Source organism: Ananas comosus, linkage group 12, assembly GCF_001540865.1.
Source record: "Ananas comosus cultivar F153 linkage group 12, ASM154086v1, whole genome shotgun sequence".
In the NCBI taxonomy this organism is placed as follows: Eukaryota; Viridiplantae; Streptophyta; class Magnoliopsida; order Poales; family Bromeliaceae; genus Ananas; species Ananas comosus.
This window is the reverse complement of record NC_033632.1, coordinates 7,369,676-7,376,408: the sequence shown is the minus strand read 5'-3', so window position 1 is coordinate 7,376,408 and position 6,733 is coordinate 7,369,676. Positions and strand designations below refer to the sequence as shown.

General features: G+C 37.1%; 1 long non-coding RNA gene across 8 annotated transcripts; it reads left to right on the top strand.

Annotated features, from left to right (window-relative positions):
* LOC109718031 lies at positions 759 to 5,397 on the top strand. 8 transcript variants are annotated; one of them, XR_002218351.1, is made up of 7 exons: positions 759 to 2,484; positions 2,576 to 2,719; positions 2,796 to 2,873; positions 2,970 to 3,960; positions 4,104 to 4,199; positions 4,469 to 4,738; positions 4,849 to 5,397. It is a non-coding gene; the product is annotated as an uncharacterized LOC109718031 (long non-coding RNA). The 8 variants fall into 8 exon arrangements; XR_002218352.1 differs by having other exon boundaries at positions 2,960 to 3,960; XR_002218355.1 differs by having other exon boundaries at positions 2,796 to 3,960; positions 4,469 to 4,598; positions 4,674 to 4,738.

Genomic DNA, 6,733 nt, shown 5'->3' with positions numbered 1-6,733 from the left:
AATATACAAATTAGTATTTAGGGTAAAGTTTGATTTCATTTGAATAGCAAAAATGTATAGAAAACATGCTTAGAGTTTCTAGTATATTCTCTTATGGATTGATAGAACGGTGCTTTATTGTTTTAGGAGTTAGTTTGCTACACTGCTTGAAACGAAATAGCATACTTGTATATTCGTATTAATGATTAATTTGTTTGTATTCGTATATGTATAGTTGGTTGCGAACATGTATGCATTGCAATCTGACACTCTTATGCTATAAAATAACACTCTTAGAGCTTATAAGAACACTTTTATCACTTTTGTGTTTGCGAACATATATGCATTGCAATCTTAAACTCGTATGCGATAATATAACTGTAATAACTGTCATTTTTTTTTAATAGAAATTAAACCCTTTGTTGACAATGTTTCTGTGTGTAATGTAATTATAAAAGCACACGTCAAATTTCAGGCNCGTGTGGGGAACAGTTTTCAAATTGACTTTTCTGTGGTTTTATGGATTTAGTATTTCAAAATCAGTTTCCAGGTGGGAAACATTTTAACTGATAGATGTGGAATGTTATTCATAACTCAAGTATTATATCTGTGTGTGTGAATGGAATGGATGAATGTTATCTGTCTTGTTGTTCATCTGGTTGTGGTTGTGTGTGTATCTATACTCTGTTGTACTTGTGCGACGCCGTGCAAATACAGGGGAGACTCTGTCCGTGTGAACAGTGGATTCCCTGTATTTGTGGCGGATCTGGCACTCTGGGGTCAGGTTTTCAAAAAAAAAAATTTATAGCTAATTTTTCCGCTGTGCTTTTGAACCTAAAAGGGACCCCGGGGCGTGACAATAACACTCTTAGTAGAACACTGTTATAAAATATTTGTTGGCGAACATGTATGCCTGACAATGTCTCTTACAGCTTAATAGAACACTCTTATTATTCTAATGCTTCCGAACATGTATGCGTTGTAATCTTACCCTCTTATGGCATAATAAAATATTTTTAGGGCGTAATAGAACAGTCTTATCAGCTTTAGGATTGTGAACACTTTTATGCCATAATAGAACACTTGTAAATGTTAATAGAACATTCTTAATAGGTTTGCATTCTTACTCTATTGCGAACATGTATCTTACCCTCATATGTATGCATTGCAATCTTACTCTATTATACACTGCATGTATACCACTCTTTTCATTTTTACGCTTCCGAATATATATGCGTTGCAATCTTACCCTCTTATGGCATAATAGAATATTTTTAGGGCGTAATAGAATAGTCCTATCAGCTTTAGGATTGTGAACACTTTTATGTCATAATAGAACACTTGTAAAGGTTAATAGAACACTCTTAATAGGTTTGCATTCTTACTCTATTGCGAACATGTCTCTTACCCTCATATGTATGCATTGCAATCTTACTCTATTATACACTGCATGTATATCACTCTTTTCATTTTTATGCTTTCGAACATGTATGCGTTGCAATCTTATTCTTTTATGGCATACTAGAATAGTTTTAAGGCGTAATAGAACAGTCCTATCAGCTTTAGGTTTGTAAACACTTTTATGCCATAATAGAACATTTGTAAAGGTTAATAGAACACTCTTAATAGGTTTGCATTCTTACTCTATTGCGAACATGTATCTTACCCTCATATGTATGCATAGCAATCTTACTACACCGGTTGTTGTGGGCAGATCTTCGCATTCTGTAGTCAAGGCACATCTTCGCATTCTGCAGAGAAAAGAACAGACAGGCCATCCAAAGCTGAAAGGCCGACTATCGAGCTTGTTGTGGGCAGATGTTACCCAGTTCATCTGCACACCACAATGTGTGTTTCAGAGTTGCCGAAGATTGTGGGCAGAATTTAGACAGCTGGCCCAGTGTTATGTGATGTTATGTCCGATGAACAGATGTCACTTCTGAAAACTACATTCTTTTCTTATCTCGACTTGCCTCCAATTAAGCAAGATCTTGTGTTAGTTGATTCCTTCCTCAGTTTTTGGGACGAAGAGAGAAGAGGTATAAGAATTGGAGAAACCTTTCTTCCCCTTATTCCAGAGATCTCCATTTTGGTAAGGCTGCCAGCACAGTGGGAACCAATAGAATGGCAGAACAAGAGTGTAAAATCGAGCACTCTTGATAAATACTTCAATGGTGACTATTGGCGTGCCGATAGGTCAAAATTACGACATATTTTGTACAGTCTTGCTCGTCAGAATGGAGAGGAGATGGCAGCTGATTTTATGCGTATATTTATATTATACGTATTTGTGATCGTCCTCTTTTCTACCAGCCATTACAATGTGCCGAAGGCACTATATAGATATATAGATGATGTACATAGAATAGGGGAATATGCCTGGGGTCATGCTGTATGTAATTATCTTGTAAATTCGATCTTCAGAGCCTCCCCACGTGTGAGTGTCGAAATAGCGGCCAAGAAAGAGTTGGCGGCTATATCGACGGCTGTACAATAGTATTTCTGGTAAGTAATATTATAAATTAGTATGTCAATACAATTTCTTTTGCACATATTTTTATGATAATAATATTGTTAAATCATGATAAATGTGCAGAGTTCGGCTTACGAGCATATAAAGGGGTTGGGTAATTCCGACGGAGACAAGGCTATCCCTCGGATGAGAAAATGAAAAGGTTCAACAGCCTATAGGAGTTACGAGAATCTACTAAAAAAGCTGCAGAGCTATACTTCTTCAGAGGTAATTATTTATGTAATGAATGTAGTTTTTTAAATTTTCTTATAATATTTATTAAATAGATTTATGTTTATGGCAGGTTGTACCCACATTTACGTACCGCCTTGATGATATCTTAATATTGAACCGTACGTTACGTGGCAGCCTGCCGGAGCAGGTATTGCTGAATTTAGTTAGCAGAAAATATTATTTGGTTAGTGTTGTCAAATTCTGATATTGTCCTTTCGTACATTTCTCTCAAAGCACCGTACAGGCAGCGGTCCCCGTGGGAACAGCTGCTGTCGGTGAAAGTAGCAATAATATTAGCTCCTTATTGACTAAATTGGAGCAAACTGTAAATAAACTAGAAGATCAGAATAAATTTTTGGAGGAGGAGAATGCGATGTTAAAGAAAAAAATGCCAATCTGGAAGCGCAACTATCCAGCGCCACCACAGCCGTTGCTGCAGAAGGCGGAGCCGGAGCCGGTGTTGATCCACCTCAAGGTGGCCAAGGCACAGCGGTTGAAGAAAGCAGCCAACATAGAGTTGATGTTGGCGATACTGTAATAAGGGACATTCCTTCTAGAATTGAACGACTTAAAGGGCGTGAAAGGAAATAGAAGAGAATGTCCCCTGATTTGACGCTGGGCGAACGTCGTGTGACTCGGCATTATAGAAGAAAGCAGCGACATCCTTTGAAGATCGGGGGGGCCAAAGTTGGTGAAAAGGCATCAGATACTGTGTCAGGGACCATTGCGGAGGTCCTTATGGTAATATATGATGTACTTGATTAATTTTAGTGTAAATAAACTTATATCATATAAAATATGACTTTTGCACGTGATTTGGTTCATAATAGAAAATGAAAGATGAACTTGGACATTCAGAAAGTGCATTACCAGCTGTTCAGGTTGATGATGTCACTACACCGGTTGAGTCCCCTGGGTTAATAATTGAGCGTCGTCGCAACTACCCCGGAAGAGATAATATTCCCAAAGATGAGCGGGATGCAATAAATTTTCTAATATCCCGACCTATTACAAAGTTCATTAATCTTTATGTACATGTAGTGATTAGTTAGCATTAAATATATTTGGCAAAATATTCGAGCTTAACTATTTAGCAATTCTTTTCTTTCGTATTATTATATATATATTTTTTTAATAGGGGATCCATATGACAAGATGATATGAAAGGGTTAGATTCGCCTTCTGTTAGCGGTCAAGTCCTTGATTACTTATTTGGAGGCCCGACGCGCGACGAGGTTAGTGTTGCCACAGATTATGTATTGTACTTAGCGCTTGTGGCTTGTTATATATATATATATATATATATATATATATATATATATATATATATATATATATATTATTCTAATTTTCTTTGTTTTGTTGACTTTCTTATTAGGTGATTAACGTATATTTCTATATAATTGATAAGCTGGATTGCATTGGTGTACATAAATTTAGTCAACCTGGTATTTTCTGCCGAAGTGAAGTTGCGGTGAGTTTGATGCTTTCACTATTAGATTAGTTGTTCTCTATTTCTTGCTTGTTCTCTATTTCCCTATCATGCAAACTAAAATACATATAAAAATGAGTTAAAATGGAAGATAAGAAATCTGTTGAAGTCCGAATCCCAATTTGTTGAACATTATTTATTAGGTCCTATTCCATAATCTGTGAAAATATTAACCGTCCAAATAATTGCATTTGAGTTTTTCGCAAGTTTTCGTAAGGCATCTTGCTAACTTGATTCATTTTTCTATGCAGATGCACGTACTCAATAAGATGCAGGCAATTGGAAAGGATGAGGCACTAACTGCTGATTTTGTTAGGGATGTTGCTTTTGGATCCACATCTATAAGACACTTTCTGGAAAAAATAAATGCACATACCTGCAGTAAGAATATATTTGTACTTATTCCTGTACATAGTAATTGGCATTGGCATTTACTATCAATTGGTTTGAAGGAAGGGCGTTTTGAGAGTTGGAACTCATTGTGGAGTCACAGTGGGGCAAAGGACGCGGCATAGCTGCTGGTATTAATTTATTCTTGACAGTAGGCAAAGTGTTTTAGTTATTTATTCACTCGGCAGTAACATCTACTATCCACTCGTTTTAATTTATTAACCTTTTTTCTCTTGGACAGGCGACGTGGTTTTCGTCCTATTTTGAGCACATCCTCTAAATCCCCGTCGGCGCTCTTGACGTTGTATTTCGTAAAGAATGTCAAAAATAGGGTTCCACTGAAGTTGATTGTGGCATGTACACATGCCTTTTTGCCGAACAACTCGTAAGAAACGACCTCTCCGATCTACTATTGTATGAGAATAACCCCCACTGTTTCCGTGCGCATATGGTCAGTGTGATATTAAAGGATCCATGCTGTGTGACCTATAATTCTATGATTGAGTCCGCTGTCCCAAAAGATGATGTGTGAATGTTATATGATTGTGCAGTTGTGACTGTATTGAACTGTATTATGTTGTGTAATCATGTGCAATCTGAGATATATATTTCGTGGTAGACTTTGTAAAGATGTTCGCGATTTGCTTGGATGTTCGTGAGTTGCTTGTCTGTTTTTGTGGTAGGCTTTGTAAAGATTGAGCTTCTTGGATGTTGTCGAGTTGCTTGTGACTGTATTGAACTGTATTATGCTGTGAAATCACGTGCAGTCTGAGATATATATTTCGTGGTAGACTTTGTAAAGATGTTCGCGATTTGGTAGGATGTTTGCGAGTTGCTTGGATGTTGTCGTGGTAGACTTTGTAAAGATTGAGTTGCTTGGATGTTGTCGAGTTGCTTGTGACTGTATTGAACTGTAGTATGCTGTGTAATCATGTGCAGTTTGAGATATATATTTCGTGGTAGACTTTGTAAAGATGTTCGCGAGTTGCTTGGATGTTCATGAGTTGCTTGAATGTTGTTGTGGTAGACTTTGTAAAGATTGAGTTGCTTGGATGTTGTCGAGTTGCTCAGGCATATTTGTTATCTTGTATTCTGCTTAATCATAACCGTGATGTCTTTTGTGTAATGCGAGTTGTTGATAAGATTCTAGTCTTTTTTTTTATTGATGTAATGTGTCCATCTACTGTGATGTCTTTTTCTCAGATTATATCTTATATGAGTTGTTATCCAGATTCGGATTATTTTCGCAAGTTCATTGTATGTTCATCTGTATTTACGGTGCGCTTTAGCAGCATTATGATTATTGAAGTTTATTTTTATGATGCAGTAAGGGTGCATTCAAGTTTACATTTGTAAATGTTTACAATGAATGTTTAGTATGACTTAGTTGTCACGCCCTTGGACCGATACCAATTTGGGCCGACGCGGGTACGTCAAACAGACGCCGAACGGACAGAGTTTTTCCTGTCCGCCCAAGGCTCATCACCTGTACATTTTTCAAGTAGAGAAAAGCACTAGCGGAAACATACACAAACGGCTTACACGAGGGTAAGCAATAGCCATGAGTGAAAGAAAGGAAACTAAACATCTACACAAGTACTATGATTCTCTTTTGATCACATACATTGCATTTAACTTGTACATTCATAGTTCTTTACATACTTTCCATCATTTCTTTTTACATCACATTCTCCTCAAGATAAACATTACATTCTTTCTTTTACATCTCAATTCATCAAATACGAAAGATGAAGTAGGGGAATGCTACTACAAAATGTAACCTGACTCGGTAGTCGCTGTCTATGGCGTGATACCTTTACCGCGGTCGCTCGCCGGCTCACTCAGTCCCGGCTCTGTGGAAATAGTTGAGTGAGAACTACAACGAAGTTCCTAGTGGGTTCGGCCCCAATCTCACCGACTTTCCCACTAGGACTAACTCAGACATAATAGAAAGGATAAGCAGAATAGTAACCAAACTATAATCATGATGCTAATATGCCTGAATAATAAAGCAAGAAATATGCTGAATGTAAATCATGCAAGTATGCAAGTTCTTTGTTCTTTACTCTTTATTCTTTAATCTTTGTTCTTTGTTCTTTAATCTCACGACTAACCCGGGGGTTTCG